Raw genomic sequence first — 16,844 nt, 5'->3', positions numbered from 1 at the left:
GCGTCGGGAGCTAATTCCCGGCGCTATTCATCTGTTGCCGAATTGAATTGACCCCAATGCTCTTCTTCTGGACTTTTCTCTTCATTTATGATTGTCAGCACCTGTGTTGAACAGGTTACTGGATAAGAAAGGTGTTTCAGCACAGGTGATGGCAATCATAAATTAAGTGGGAAGTCCAGGAGCAGAGTATTCTGTCCCTCCTGGAGAGGGTCATGTTGGGAGGTATGGATATTTAGTATTCCTAACATGACTAAAAATAACTGGTTAATTCGGGACTGGGGGCAAAGATGTATAGAGGCACATCTGTATGTGTTCAGGGTACTGGTGCTAGCTGTGGCAGAATTATCTCAGTATGATGATAGCAGACTGTGGTCATACTTGCCTACCTGACCCTCTCCATGAGGGAGAAAATGCTCTGTTCCTGGACTTTCCTGGTAATGTATGATTGCCATCACCTGTGGTGAAACACCTTTCTTATCAATTAACTAGCTCACCACAGGTGATGGCAATCATACATTACCAGGAAAGTACAGGAACAGAGCATTTTCTCCCTCATGGAGAGGGTCAGGTAGGCAAGTATGCTGTGGATGTAGGCTTAACCATAAGAGCATAATGTGTGACCTGGAAGGCAGCACAATACTTTAGCACAGGTGAGAAACGGCTGCTGGGTAAGTACACAGAACCAGGGGGTAAATTTACTAAGATGGTAGTTCTATTTAAGATGGGATGTTGCCCATAGCAACCAATCAGATTCCAGGTATTATCTTCTAGAATGTGCTAGATAAATGAGAAGTAGAATCTGATTGGTTGCTATGGGCAACATCCCATCTTAAATAGAACTCCCATCTTAGTAAATTTACCCCTAGGACTTGAATGTAGTATAATAATGTAACACTATGACTACAGCTGTTGGTAATGAATGTACACAGGAATGAATATATCCTTAGTATTTTATTTTGGCAGCAGAGTGATAACGTGTAACACAGGAATCCACAGTAATAATCCAAGGTACAGGATGTGCAGAATTAATACAGCAGACCAGTATGAAATAGTAATGAGAGTGAGACAGGAATCCCAGCAAGGCACAGGTGAAATCGGGTGGTATTCATGTGACCGCCGGTCAGCTGACCGACAGTCACATGACCTCCTCCACCAGCCCGACGGGTCACTGTCCCGATGGTCGGCATGCCGACCGGTAAGCTGACCGGCGGTCAGGAGACCGCCGGTCAGCCGCACTACACCCGTGAAATCCACTGCAATGATTACTGCACAAAGCACTGAGCAGATACTTGAGCAAAATAGATAAGGTATATGTGGCAGAGACAAGTCTTTAGATCCTGATGCCATCCTGTAGTATAGTACATAGCATTAAAACTGTACTGTCCAGTCAACATAATGCAGTCATCATTTCACTTGCCGACAGTATTAATGTTGACTTAGTAACTACTTCCCGGCAACGTTAGTACTGCATAGCTAGTTTATACAAGCTGTGCCAAATTTTCTATTTTCCCTCTAGATTTCAAAGGGACTGTCTGACATAGTCATTTTGTATTAGCATAAAAGTAATGCTCCACCATTTTACTAATAGAAACTGTTGGAGTTTGGGACATTGTAGTGGTGTCATCACTGTCAAATTGGGACATCATGGCTTTAGTAATCCGCTGTGCAACTGGATAATAGCTTCCTCTTTCAAATGACTGTTTTACATACACACAAGGGATCATTTTTTTTGTGAGATGCCATTTATCCTTCCAGTATGTTTTTGGAGTATAGGAGGAAACGGGAGTACCCAGGAAAAAAACATGCAAACATGAGGGGGACATACAAACTCCACACAGATGTGCCATGTTGTTTTTGGTGAAGGATGCATAATATAGCTATCCCAACTGCTGGCAGCTGATGCTAGACTGTTTGTTGTACATGATCTGCCTTTTTTGGTGGAAGCCCTTGAATGAAATATCTCAAACAATGTAACAATGAGGATGTGTCGGGTGAAAATCCCTACCTCAATTTATTTTGGTGTGTGTGTGGGGGGGGGGGGGGTTACGATGATGGGGTTCAGTGTAACTCACATCATCACCCATTGGGTGAGTTCATTCCATATGGCTCTGGGAGACTTGCCAACTCATGGTGTGGCCGGGAGCACCACACGATTTTCAGTAGCCTCCCGGACATTCCAGCAGTGTAGGTAAGTATGGCCAGGGCAGTGTGACCGCTGGCAATATCCACGGCGGGATGTATAAAACTACTATGCAGCCAAAACCTGCTGTTTTCAGCCTTTGGCCTCGTTTCCCATATGTACCAAGCAATGCATCCCAGGGTTTGGATGCGGTGTGTAATGCCAGCTTTTGCTGGCATTAGCCTATAGAAGTCTATGGGCTTCTCATCGCATTTCCCCTGAGAGGGATCCAATCGGACCCCTCCCAGCACCACACAAGCCCGCTGCATCACTCTTGACAAGTGTAGAGAGACTCCCTGGTCTGAAATCCGGAATTCCAGTGATCGCAAAGGACAGCTCTTATTGTGAGATCTCTCCTTTGTGGTCATAACCGCATTTGTATGTACATACTGTACCCAGGAGATATGTACGCGATAAGAGGCACGATGTACCGCTTAGTACATCTAGCCCCCAAAATGCTGGGGTGAGATAATGGCATAGCTGCTGGTTGGAATAATGTGGTTCAGCAATGCTATCCACTGTGCCACTCAAACGATACATACATGCATATATTCACCATATTTAATCACACTTTTATGATGCCTTGACCTTTGTGTAGTTACAGTATGCCCCTTTCAGTATGAATACTTTTTGGGCATTAACTGAACACAGAAAGGTTATTCCTGTAAGTAATAGAGGGCTTAATTCAGACCTGATCGCTGGGCTGCAAATCTGCAGAGGTCTGCGATCAGATAATCACCACCCAGACAGAGTGAAAACCTGCCCCATGCAAGTGGGCGAATACATGCGTACACCGTGCGAAAACCTCGCCAGACAGTGGACAGCTGCAAATCCATTAGCAACTCACCATCAAATGATTTTTCAAGTCTGTTCAGTCTGTGCGTAGCCCAGGACTTATGGGCCCTACACACTGGGAGATATTAGTGAAAGATATGAACGATCTTGTTCATTAATGAACGAGATATCGTTCATATCTTGCAGTGTGGAGACAGCAACGATGAACGATGCTCAAACTTTTCGCACCATTCTGTCGCTGGTTGGCTTCGCGCCTGCGCATTGCGGTGCATACGCACGCACAGTCGTTCGATAATCGGATGCTGCACGATTTTGCAGCGATCAGGTCTGAATCGGACCCATAATTCAGTGGAAATAGTACTTATATACAGTATCTGTATTTCTGGCTAGCTATATATTGGTATCTTTCTCATTTTCTACCCACAGTAGCTTCATGGATCTGGGCAGAATGAATGGCATCACATATTAGCTAAAGGGCTAGGGCTGTAAAAAAAGCTAGCAATTCTCTTGGTCTATTGGGGTAATTCAGACCTGATCGTAAATGTGCTAAATTTAGCACATCTATGATCAGTTTCTCTGACATGCAGGGGGACGCCCAGCTCAGGGCTAGTCCGCCCCACATGTCAGGCCCCCCCCTTCCCCCCCACACACACACACAGGTACAAAAGCACGCTGGCAGGGGGCTAACCACCGCATCCCGGGTCACAGCAGCTGCGTGTGACGTAATGCAGCCACCGCAGCCGCCGCACCCCCAACGGTCCAGACACGTCTCCATTGTCCGGACCCCACCCCGCCAACGGCGTTCTAACGCCGTTGGCACGTCCCCTCCCGCTCCACGACTGCCTCTGCCTGTCAATCAGGCAGAGACGATCGCACCAGTGAGATGCTTTTGCATCTCACTGGCTGAACATGCGCAGTGCGCCCTCTGCGCAAGCGAACTGCGCATAGTAATTCAGACTGCAATCACTGCCGCTGCAACGATTGCAGTCTGAATTACCCCCTATAAGCGAGACTCGGGATATCAGACATGCTCATTTCAGAAAGTGTTAGTGCTATTTTTAAAAGCACCAGGGCACAATGCTATTTAGCATGTCAGCTCCTGTGAAACGATTACTGCCTCTGTTTTCATTACAAAACCTTTTGTTGAGTTTGCAGGATTAGAAATGAGTAGGCAAAGCTTATTTCCACATGCCCCCGAATTATTTGGAAATGGGTTGTTTGAAGTTCCCCAAAATATTAAGCCTTGCAAATTGATATGCCAGTTATGTTAAATCAACCTATGAGCAATATAGTGTTTAATGAGCCTGATCTGCAAATTACATGCAGAGAAAGAACAGAAGCTTTCCATTTCTGCTGCACACCAAGCCTCTCAGTAATTTGCAGAGAACTAGAGGACAATTTGCAATTCTAACTAGGATAGTTTTTTCTCAAAATGGGATACCTGCCCAGAAATGCAATATGGCTGGTAGTAGGGCTGTATGCGGTGGGTACAGTAATTGACATAACTGTCCATGTAAGGAGTAGGAAGGTATGATTGCACAATGGGGGTAATTCCAAGTTGATCGCAGCAGGAAATTTTATAGCAGTTGGGCAAAACCATGTGCACTGCAGGGGGGCAGATATAACATGTGCAGAGAGAGTTAGATTAGGGTGGGTTATTTTGTTTCTGTGCAGGGTAAATACTGGCTGCTTTATTTTTACACTGCAATTTAGATTGCAGATTGAACACACCACACCCAAATCTAACTCTTTCTGCACATGTTATATCTGCCCCCCTGCAGTGCACATGGTTTTGCCCAACTGCTAAAAAATTTCCTGCTGCGATCATCTTGGAATTACCCCCAATATGCATATCACTGGATGGAAAAGGTCAGCCGAAAACAATAATTGAGTGGAAACAATTAGATTTAAATATTAAAGCATATCTCCCAACTGTCCCAATTTCCGCGGGACAGTACCATTTTTTAGCAGGACTGTCCCGCTGTCCCACCTGTGGGGGGTTGGGGGGGGGGGGCAGTTGGGAGACGTCTATTCACTTGGAGAGAGGGATAGGGGGCCTGACCCCATAGTGACAAAAATGGGGGCGTGCCTCGCGATCGCGGACATTCCTGCAAAGCCACGCCCCCTTTTCCCAATGCCACGTACCTCTTTGCAGGGACACAATGTTGGGAGGTATGATTAAAGGCCTGATGTAGAGTGAGCATTACGACAGCTGGAGTGGCATATATACTGCGGCGGCTGCTGCCCCTGGGCTGAAGCGCCATCCAAGGTGTGCAGGGGAGAGCTGGCCAGGACATATGAACATACATGTAAAGTTATATGTAACATATGTCCTAGTTTTCTTCCCTGAGAATCAGCAGCTGCTGCAGCATGGAACACATTGCTCAGCCTGTCAGTCGTTATTTAACCCGCCCACAGACTCCCATTGGTTGGTTTCACAGGAGTCTGGGGCTGCACCTGTGTGTGATGATGTCACCGTCAGGGCCGTATTTTCATATGGGATTAATGGGCACTTGCCCATGGGCCCCAGGAGTTTAAGGGCCCTAGGCTGATAGCTGAGGGTCCCCTCTTTCCAAGTGTACCAGATTTTTGAAAATTGGCCATGGGAAACCGGAAAAATCCGATTTCAAACCAGTGGTCCCCATCCGAGCCTATTAAATGCTCTTCCCAGTCAGCTATCTTGGGTTCTGTCTGACTTAGAGTTTTTCTGAGGGTATATTCCAAAAGCCGGGACTCTCCTCTTTTGGTGGACACTGGCAGCTTGTGGCTAACATGCCCAGAACCAGAGATATCATCCTTCAAGCAGCTGGTCTCTGCTCCAGCTCCACATGCATGGTATGCAGTTTTATATTTTCGTTGCTGGATTGCTCTGGCTCCTGAACTCTGATCCCCAAGTCCCCAGTATCTCCAGAAAGGTGGGACTCTCTAGTTTTTTATCTCATTCAAATTTAAGAAATTTATTTCCAGGAACTTTGCGATATCTGCAGTCAAGCAAGCTGCCCTCCCACCGGAAAATGATGACTATTAAGCCCGCTCCACTATGTAACCCTCCCCTACGTATTAAACACCCCCTACCAACCTGGAAGTCATGTACCAGGGCCCCTTCATTCAGCCCAATGCCCCCTTTTACAGTTTAGTGTTCTCCCCCCTGCCTCATCTGTGCAGTAAAGGAGTAATTAGCAGAAATTACTGTTCCAGGTCTTACATGTGGAGCGGAAGATAGAACACCCACTACCACCCATGGGACATCAAAGCTGCCACTGATAGCACCCCCCACCCCTACCACTGGAGGAGGAGTAGGGGCCCCAGTGCATTGCTGTGCCCAAGGGCCTACACTGTTGTTAAGACGGCCCTTGTCACCACCTCTGTAATAAGCCAGGTCCTGCCACCAGTATGAAAGGGGGTAAGGGGGTGCTATTCATAAGCTTACCAAGCTGGGACACTCATGGATTACACAGGTTCTGTGGCTGATTGAAGCCAGGTGAAATGCAGGCTTAAAGTCAGCCACAGAACCTGTGTAATTCATATGAGTGTCCCGGTTTAAAGGCACAGCCTAGCTCTGCATTACAGCATGCTCGCTCGTATCAACCTTTACAACTGGAGAGCTGAAATGGGGGAAATGGGCATTCTTATGTGGGAAGAGTACAGTATAAGGTCATGTTTATGCAGAGGAGCCCCATACACAGCAGCTGTATATACCTATATTAGAACACAAACTGCTGCCAGGCCCTAGAATAGGGGTGTAGTATGGTATGCCGGCGGTCGGGCTCCATACTATTTAATAAGAAAAACAAACATAACCCAACAAGTTCATCCTGATAAATATAGCAATTTCACATAAGTCTATTATTATGTGTATCCGACATGTGTAGAAATGCACTTATATGCTGGGCAGACAGAATACAATTTTCACTTGCTCTAGGCAAATACAACATGATATATTCAGATTGCATGATTGCTGACTCACCAGCACTGCTTTCATTCAGGATACATGTATCAGCTGACGGAGCTATTGCTTGTTTGTGCAGGAGGAAAAGAGATTGGACAGGTATGGAAATGGTGGCTCCTTTGTTTACAAACATTTACGTGTGTGTGTGTGTGTGTGTGTGTGTGTGTGTGTGTGTGTGTGTGTGTGTTGCTATTTTTTGGACTGTACGCAAATATTAAAGCTTAGCCAAGTTCATTGTTATTTTTTATCTTGCTACAATTTGATACTCTTTGCTGATAGTATTGATTATTCCAGAACAGGGCCGTAATTGGGGGGGTGCGAACAGTGCGAGTTTCGGCACAGCAGTGACCTTATGCATTTGTGTATTCACCTCTGCTCCGTATGACTTGGCAGGGTCTTGGTCAGATCTGTCTTTGTGTGAAATGGATGTTTCGGGGTGGGAACTAGGAGGCGACAATGCAATTGCATGGAACTGTTCTGTCTTGTGGGTGGAGCCTGTTTAGATTAATCTCTTGTACCTAGTGGGCGGAGCAACTTCCCATTTGAAGTTACTTGGGTGCTTGCATTAACCCTATGTAACCTCTCATTAGCATAAAGTAGTAAATCTGGCTTCTGCTGCATCATGCAAAGACAGACACTTTGCGTCCCACTTTTATCAGTCCCTATGTTTTTTAGCTAATGTTTCCAAATGGCCTAAAATAATGGGAAAAGTGTAATACGTTACAAATTTGTGCTGCACAAATCACTGGGAAAATGGGGCCACAACCATTTTCCCAGAGTTCGTGCATGTGCAAAAATCCCCAATGCCATGTTCTCGGAGACCTGTACATTCACAGTAGACTAGTAGACTAGCATGGTACCACAGTCTACTCACCTGTGACCATACAGAAACTGCACACGGGCTCCCTACTCTCTCTTTTTTCAATTGGTGAGTGTTACATTCAGTTACTGATTGATTTGTCTTTGTGACTTTATTTGTCTCGATTTTTTTTTTTTTTTTTTAACTCTCGTTGCCCCTGTATTTTCTGTCTGTCTGTCTGTCTGTCTGTCTGTCTGTCTGTCTGGTCTTATCTGTGTGTGAGTGCTGTGTGTGTTAGTGTTTGTTTTATCTTTATTTTATTCTACATTTTAAGTGTTGTTTGACTTTTGTGTGGTGAGGTAGTGGAATCAGTAACATGTTAGTCATGAGTAAGTATTGGCCTGGCCTCTAGGCTTTCAGGTATTTCGGGCCCCCTCCGGCATTTCAGTCTTTCACCCCACCACAGCCAACATTTCGGAAGTGGAGCTCAGGGCCGGCTCTAGGCATGTTCGAATAGAGTGGCCGCGCAGGGCGCCACCCTTCATGGGCGCCACGCGCTGGCGCCGCCATATTCGAAGCTTGAGCCGGCTCTGTGCAGCGTTGGCCCGGCCGTGACCTCTTGTGTGCGCTATGCGCGCTGCGCGGCGCCGGTGTCTAACGTCAGACGCCGGCGCCACACATGCGCCTTGGAGGCCGCCCGCCCGTCCGCCCTCACCTGGACCCGCACTCGCCCGCCATCGGACAGCAGTACTCCTCCCCTTCTCAGCGCTGCAGGTATTTGGGGGGGAGGGGGGAGGCACATTTATGGATGGCACTGTGGGGGCATTTATCTGGCACTGTGGGGGCATTTATCTGGCACTGTGGGGGCATATCTGCACTGTGGGGGCATATCTGGCACTGTGGGGGCATTTCTGTATCTGGCACTGTAGGGGCATATCTGGCACTGTAGGGGCATATCTGGCACTGTGGGGGCATTTATGTATCTGGCACTGTGGGGGCATATCTGGCACTGTGGGGGCATTTCTGGCACTGTGGGGGCATTTCTGGCACTGTGGGGGCATTTATCTGGCACTGTGGGGGCATTTATCTGGCACTGTGGGGGCATATATGCCCTGTGGGGGCATATCTGGCACTGTGGGGGCATTTCTGTATCTGGCACTGTGGGGGCATTTCTGTATCTGGCACTGTGGGGGCATTTCTGTATCTGGCACTGTGGGGGCATTTATGTATCTGGCACTGTGGGGGCATTTATCTGGCACTGTGGGGGCATTTATCTGGCACTGTGGGGGCATTTATCTGGCACTGTGGGGGCATATCTGCACTGTGGGGGCATATCTGGCACTGTGGGGGCATTTCTGTATCTGGCACTGTAGGGGCATATCTGGCACTGTGGGGGCATTTATGTATCTGGCACTGTGGGGGCATATCTGGCACTGTGGGGGCATTTATGTATCTGGCACTGTGGGGGCATTTCTGGCACTGTGGGGGCATTTATCTGGCACTGTGGGGGCATTTATCTGGCACTGTGGGGGCATATATGCCCTGTGGGGGCATATCTGGCACTGTGGGGGCATTTCTGTATCTGGCACTGTGGGGGCATTTCTGTATCTGGCACTGTAGGGGCATTTATGTATCTGGCACTGTGGGGGCATTTATGTATCTGGCACTGTGGGGGCATTTATGTATCTGGCACTGTAGGGGCATATCTGGCACTGTGGGGGCATTTATCTGGCACTGTGGGGGCATTTATCTGGCACTGTGGAGGCATTTATCTGGCACTGTTGGGGCATTTATCTGGCACTGTGGGGGCATATCTGGCACTGTGGGGGCATATCTGGCACTGTAGGGGCATATCTGGCACTGTGGGTGCATTTCTGTATCTGGCACTGTGGGGGCATTTATCTGGCACTGTGGGGGCATTTATCTGGCACTGTGGGGGCATTTATCTGGCACTGTGGAGGCATTTATCTGGCACTGTGGGGGCATTTATCTGGCACTGTGGGGACATTTCTGTATCTGGCACTGTGGGGGCATTTCTGTATCTGGCACTGTAGGGGCATTTATGTATCTGGAACTGTTGGGACATATCTGGCACTGTGGGGGCATTTATGTATCTGGCCCTGTGGGGGCATTTATGTATCTGGCACTGTGGGGGCATTTATGTATCTGGCAATGTGGGGGGATTTCTGTATCTGGCACTGCTGGGGGGCATGTCATGTGTAGCTGGCACGGCTGGGGAGCATATCATGTAGTGTTCCCGCTAGGCGTCTGTGGCTAGGCAATGAGTCTCAGTGCTCTGCCTGGCGCAAAGTGTCTAACGTGCTCTGCCTGGCGCAAAGTGTCTAACGTGCTCTGCCTGGCGCAAAGTGTCTAACGTGCTCTGCCTGGCGCAAAGTGTCGAACGTGCTCTGCCTGGCGCAAAGTGTCTAACGTGCTCTGCCTGGCGCAAAGTGTCTAGGAGGTTCTACCTGGTGCAGTGTGTATTAACTGCACTACTGTGTGGTGTAATGCGAATTGCCACTATTATGTGGCCACGCACCTTTCCCACGAAGCAACGCCCCTAAATTTTTGCTGCGCGCCTTCGGCGCACACTGTCCATGCTTTACCATGTAGATAGATGAGCACCAAGCATTACAGTATGTACATCATTTTGCCCTGTGATCAGCACCCTGCCCTAAAAAGTGAACACTATCATGTGTAGCTGGCACTGCTGGGGGGTATATTGTGTGTAGTTGGCACTGCTGGGGGGCATGTCATGTCTATCTGGCACTGCACATTATGTGTATCTGACACTATACTGGAGACATTGTGTGTAAGGAACCCTACTGTGGCTGTTATGTGTAAGGCTGCTAATTGTGTGCGTAGAGGGGGTGTGAAAATATATTTATTTATAGTCTAATAATATACAGTTATGAGGCCACGCCCACTTTTCCATAGGCCACGCCCACTTTTCCTGGAGCGCGCGCCGTCGGCGCGCGCATGGGGGGGGGGCGCTTTTACATGTTCTCGCTCAGAGTACTAGTAGGCCTGGAGCCGGCCCTGGTGGAGCTTATGCCATAATTTACACTTTAAGTTTTCCCATGGACACTGATATCCAGTTGAAAAAAGTCTTCTGCCCTCTTTTCTCACAGCACAATTGTTCCTCCTTTTCTTTTCTCTTTTGAAATAGCTCTGGTGTACTGTTGGTCCGCTGGCTGGCAGTCTGTGATGCAATGGGCTGTTGGCTATGTGAAACGGAACATGAAAAATTGCTGCATATGGAGGAGCAGCATGCAAGAGGAGAGAGTGGAAGAAGAGCAACACTGCGTAAGGATTACACCTTATATCACTTGGGTCTGGATCCCATAGCTGTGGCACCCTCACACCGGTCAAATGGCACTGGCTTCGGATCATTATATGTGAAACCACCCACCTCCACTGACGGTGGTTGTTGGAGATGACAGTGGCTATGAGGCAACACTAATAGCAGTAGCGGATCTTGCTACAGGCACACAGGATTTTTGCCCGGGGTGCCGGCACCATCCGGAGGGCGCCGCGCCATGGCAAGATCTGCTACTGTTGGTCAGTGCCCCCCGGTGCTGTGCGGCGCTGTGAAAGAAACTAGACGGGTAGACGCTACCCGTCTAGTTTCCCTTCGTGTAGAGGACCTTTGCTGTGCGGTGCACGATGACGTCATTGCGCACCACACAGCATTGTGGGACTGGCACATAGACGCTAGGGGTCATAATTGACCTCTAGTGTCTATGCTGTGCTATGGGAGAGACGTCATGACGTCTCTCCCATAGATCCGAGGAGCGGCACGGCGCGGAGGAGGTCAGTAGCGGTCGGGAATCAGGAGCGGGGATAGTACGTTTTCATTATTAATTTATTTTTTTATTTTATTTTTTAAGCAGCGCTACTCTACAGGGGACACAAATGGGAGCACAACTCTACAGGGGGCGTAACTGACCACGCCCCTGTATGAAGCCACGCCCCTATTTTTGCCCTGGGCGCCACAAGGGCTAGAACCGGCCCTGACTAATAGATCATAAAATGCACATCACACTTTTACTTTACAGTCATTTAGGAGGACAGTTTACTCATTGCAACAGTCTTCTTTCTGTGTTACACTACTGATGGTGCTTACATTGGGAGACACTTGGCTCCTATCACAGAGCGGCACTTCCACGCAGCATACATTCCAATCCCTGGCCCCATGCATTCATGCTGTTGATAGAAATTGTTTTCTGACTTTAGAGTTCCAAGCACTTCTGATTATGTAAATATACAGTCATTGCTACAAAGGTTTTAACCTGCACAGATTTAAAAAAAATTTTTTTTTAACAATGTTTTAAATTGATGTCCAGTTAATAAATTGCTATATTTTGTATTTACCAAAGTGATACATAGCCTTTTTGAGGATTTGTAATGAATTACATTTTTGTATTTATATTGGTATACTCGACACAGCGCTTTATCCTCATATGAGGAAGAGAGGTGGCAATACTAGATAATTTATGTATATTTTTAAGAATACAATCCACATAATATAGGGAATGTAGTTGGTCTGGACAGGGCCGGTTCTAGGTATTTTGCGCCTCGGGTGGAGAATAGGGCGTGGCTTAATACAGGGGGCGTGGTCAGTTACGCCCCCTGTAGAGTTGTGCCCCCATTTGTGCCCCCTGTAGCGTAGCGCCGCTTGCACACACACACACACACACACACAAAATAATACTTACAATCCCCGCTCCTGACCGATGCAGACCTCCGCCAGCGCCGCTCCTCTCCTCGCATCTATGGGAGAGATGTCATGACGTCTCTCCATAGTACAGCATACACAGACACTAGAGGTAAAATATGACCCCTAGCGTCTGTCAGTCCCACAATGCTGTGCGGAGCACGATGACGTCATCGCGCACCGCACAGCAAAGGTCCTCTCCAGGAAGTTCCCTTCACTGCGGGGGACCAGCAGGGGACACAGCGGGGGCACAGTAGCGGATCTTGCCATGGTGTGGCGCCCTCCAGATGGCGCCGGCGCCCTCCGGAAGGCAGCCCCCCGGGCAAAAGTCCTGCTTGCCCGTGGCAAGATCCGCTACTGGGTCTTGAGTATGGTACGTTTTGGTTTGTTTGCTCTTCAAAGTACAAACATTACTTATTTTAAGATCCAGCGTGCAGTGTCGGACTGGGCCAAGAAGGGCCCACTGGGAAAATACAGTGGTAGGGGCCCATGTTTAAGGATGTGGCCAGGCAATAGTGGAGGTGCGGCCAACCACCAGAGGCCCACCTAACCGTAAGAGAGTGCATGGGGCTGGTCCCATAGTCCTGTGCCGTATAAGGTAACATATGTATAATGTATAAATAAAGTGCACTAGGATACAGCCTGTAACCTAATCCTTAGAGGAGGAGGTGGGCCCACAGGCAGTGGGGCCCAACGGTGTTTCCCATGTTCATCTGTGGGCCAGTCCAACCCTGACAGCATGTCACTTTAATGATGCCTTCCACTTTTCCACAGCTGCATCACCCAGAAAGAAGGTGCCAGCCAAACAGCGCTAACCAGCACAGGATGATAGAAATGTAGCTGGTGAGTAGTCCTATTATTTAAAGGGAAAAATAATAAATTAGCAATGTTAACACGTCATGCTCTAGAACGCTTTACAAACATTTTTTAACATGTTAGCAATAAAGTAACAGGAAAAATCCTGAGTTTCATAATGATTGTGGCGTAGGACAGATTTTAGGAGGTTGTAGTAATGGTATTGCAAGAATATCCTATTTTCTGTCACCCCTTTGATACATCTTAAACTGGGCATACGCTATACAATTATCTGTCAGATAATCTACCAGATCTGGCTGGTTGGACTGAAAATCTGGTAATGGATGAGAGCAAATGACAATTGACCATTTGCTCCCACACACTGGAAAACGGATTTTAAAAAAATGTCGTTCATACAAATTGGTTAAATCACGGACAGGTTTTGTCCATTTTCCAGAGTTTGGAAGCAAATGGTGGATTATCAGTTGCTCTCATCAATTGCCAGATTTTCGTTCCAACCAGCCAGATATGACAGATTATCTGATAGATAATTGTATAGCGTACGCCCAGCTTTAGATCCAAAACTAACTCACTATATTACAGTATTACTGCCCTCCTGCATCTCATATCTGGACGGTATAAACACAACAGGTCTTAATGATTAACAAAGAAAACTCCTAAAATTAAATACATTTTCAAGAAGAAATAGCCTTATTGTAGGACCTTATTTAACAACCCTAATGACATATGCTATTTACCAGGATTGGCTAGTTTAAACCACCTTAGCTTAAACGGTTAAAAAAAAAAGTACGGTTTCTTTTTTATTATGCCATGACTACAGGTACAGCGCCATTATTTATTTAAAACAAAAATTAGCCCCCTGGTATTATTCTACATTCTTGTTGCTTGTGGTCTTCATTTGAGTGAGCTGAACCAATGCAGTAAATTCACACACAAAACAGAGATATAGGGAGAAAGGGAGGGAAAACCAGATCTTAGAGGTACTATATCTGCCTAGCATGAGCTAAGACTCCACAAACTCCTTCCTTAACAATCCTATAGGACAGTAGAAAACCACAACTAACATTCTCAATTCAAAAGGGTAAAAAACTCCAACACATTAAAGAGGCAATACACAGAGAAAAACCTCATGGTTAAATTTATTTATTACCAGTTATTTATATAGCGCACACATATTCCGCAGCACTTTACAGGTAATAATTGGCCATTCACATCAGTCCCTGCCCCAGTGGAGCTTACAATCTATATGCTCTACCACATACACCCTAGGCTTAAATTTTGTTTACTAGTATATTTTTGGATTGTGGGAGGAAATCGGAGTACCCGGAGGAAACCCACGCAAGTACGGGGAGAATATACAAACTCCACACAGTTAGGGCTATGGAGGGAATTAAACCCATGACCTCAGTGCTGTGAGGCAGTAATGCTAACCATTACACCATCCGTACCGCCCGTAAATTTCCTTCATGTTTATTTCAGTTCTAACCCTTCAGTCCTATTGAGAGGTCTCTGACTGTGCTTTGAATTTTTGTAATATGCTTAGTCTATTCAGAGGTAATAGGACTACAAAGCAGTAAAAATAAAAATATTGGTTTTATTGAAATATGTAAAATAAATCATAAATCTTAATAACTTTGGATTGTTAATGTGACAAAGTATTAAAATATAGTTGACCGGGGTTTATTACATATTGCCAAATTTCACAGTATTAATATAATAAGCAGGATTACATATTTCATAAAACATTAAAGCAAAAAAAAAAAATGGTTTCGAAAAAAAACTGTATAACAAAAAAATATAATTTTCTTTCCCATCCCTGCTATTTACCATCACTTCTAACAGTCAAAAACTTCCTGGAATACCTTCCTGACACATAAATCTATTGTCAGGTCCTCCCAACCTAAAACCTAACAAAATGACAATTACTGCATTTTAGACTTTAATTGTTCTGTGCAAACTACTGCATCCTACATAAAGCCCAATGTTGGAACCACATGAGAAACTGGCTACAAGGATACATACTGTATCATGAATAATCAAAGGAGATCTGCGTGACACAGAAGTAAAGAGTTGAGGCAAGCAGTACTTGTGATTTGTAACTGATATGATTTGTTGTTCAACTCAATCACATGACAAGAAAATCCCAGAATTTTGCCCAGGAGCCCCAAATCACTGCACCTTTGTGTTTTTTGCATTCTTGTTCATCATCTCTCTGCTAAATGACAAAGCTTTGATCTGGGCCACACGACTTCTCAAAAAGGTTGAGTAAAAGTATGGAGTTTCTGGTATTCTGAAGTTGACCTTTGACCACCAATGTCTTCACAAGATCAAGAAATGCGGTCACTCAGCCACCCAGTATGTTATTGCTTTTCATACTCTCCCGGGGTGCTTGGCCTTAAGACACTTAGGTACTCTTGAATTTTGGAGCCATGGAGAATTTAATAGATTTGGCTTGGAAAATGAAACTATCCTTGGTTTTGGGACTTGCATTTTTACTCCTCTTCCTATATAGGTACCACATACACTCTAATGGATACAAACCATGCTAAATAATCTCTAGAACAGTTTCTACAATGCTTTGCCTTCACTGCCTAGGATGACTGGTCCCACTTGATTGTATTGTTAGAGTTTCTGAGGACAAAACTAGTGTAAAACTCCACAGGGATTTTCTCATTCTACCTTAAGAATGCTCTCCACCCAAAAAAGCTTTGTGGACTAGAAGAGACTAGACAGGCTACTCTTCCCAATGTGCAACAGTATGGATTTCCACATGTAACAACACCTTCCTTCAGGATCCACCTGGTGTCTCACATATTCCAGTATGAAAGATGGTTCCTCTTTGTCCACCCTATTGACAATTCCATCCCTTCTCCACTCCATCGACTTGAGCTTTGCCCATTAAAGACCCATCTTCACATCTAAATAGTCTGGCAAGTCGCTGTGTGTTTTTGTGATCTACCCTAACAAAATGATTCTCTACTAGGAACAATCAGCACCATAGCACTAACTCTATAAGAAAATGTAGCACAGCTAGTGGTTGGTTTATTTTGCCGTGGCCGCTTATTTACAACAATTTTGACCACGATGACCTGTGAGAAATAAAGCAGCAATCAGTTTTAAAACAAAACTATGATATTTGCCTTTATTAAAAACAAAAAACACATTGCTGCTTTAAATACCATGGCAAAAATCACAGAAAATGTTACATTTTAACAAATCAGTCATTATATTTCTCCCATAATGATAAAAGGAAGGTTAGTTTATCCCTATAAAGGGGCACAGAGTGGTAGGCAGGGAGGGCACAGAAGCAGAGTTCTAGGGCACAAAATAATGTTCAACCCTGCTCTACTCTCATCCTGGAATAGTGTCAGACTGGGGCATGAAGAGCCCACCAAGAAATGTAGTGGTGGGGGCCCATACTTATGAAGTATGGCCAGCCACCACATGGGGGTGTGACCAGTCACAATATAATGACTTGGCCAACCATTAGAGAGGACATAGTCAATAGTCAGGCTGCAAAGAGCAGGGCCCCTTTATAGAAGAGGGGACAGGGTTGTGTCTTTGGCAGGAGGACTAATTTTGGTGTAGT

General features: G+C 46.1%; 1 long non-coding RNA gene across 2 annotated transcripts; it reads left to right on the top strand.

Annotated features, from left to right (window-relative positions):
* The first annotated feature begins 562 nt into the window (after positions 1-562).
* LOC134979888 (uncharacterized) lies at positions 563-16,351 on the top strand. 2 transcript variants are annotated; one of them, XR_010190291.1, is made up of 5 exons: positions 563-650; positions 6,961-7,022; positions 10,892-11,028; positions 13,214-13,282; positions 15,098-16,351. It is a non-coding gene; the product is annotated as an uncharacterized LOC134979888 (long non-coding RNA). The 2 variants fall into 2 exon arrangements; XR_010190290.1 differs by lacking the exon at positions 6,961-7,022 and having other exon boundaries at positions 15,098-16,350.
* Positions 16,352-16,844: the final 493 nt, after the last annotated feature.

This window comes from Pseudophryne corroboree, chromosome 12, assembly GCF_028390025.1.
Source record: "Pseudophryne corroboree isolate aPseCor3 chromosome 12, aPseCor3.hap2, whole genome shotgun sequence".
Taxonomy (NCBI): domain Eukaryota; kingdom Metazoa; phylum Chordata; class Amphibia; order Anura; family Myobatrachidae; genus Pseudophryne; species Pseudophryne corroboree.
The sequence above is the reverse complement of the archived record's forward strand: the minus strand, read 5'-3'. Positions and strand labels throughout refer to the sequence as shown.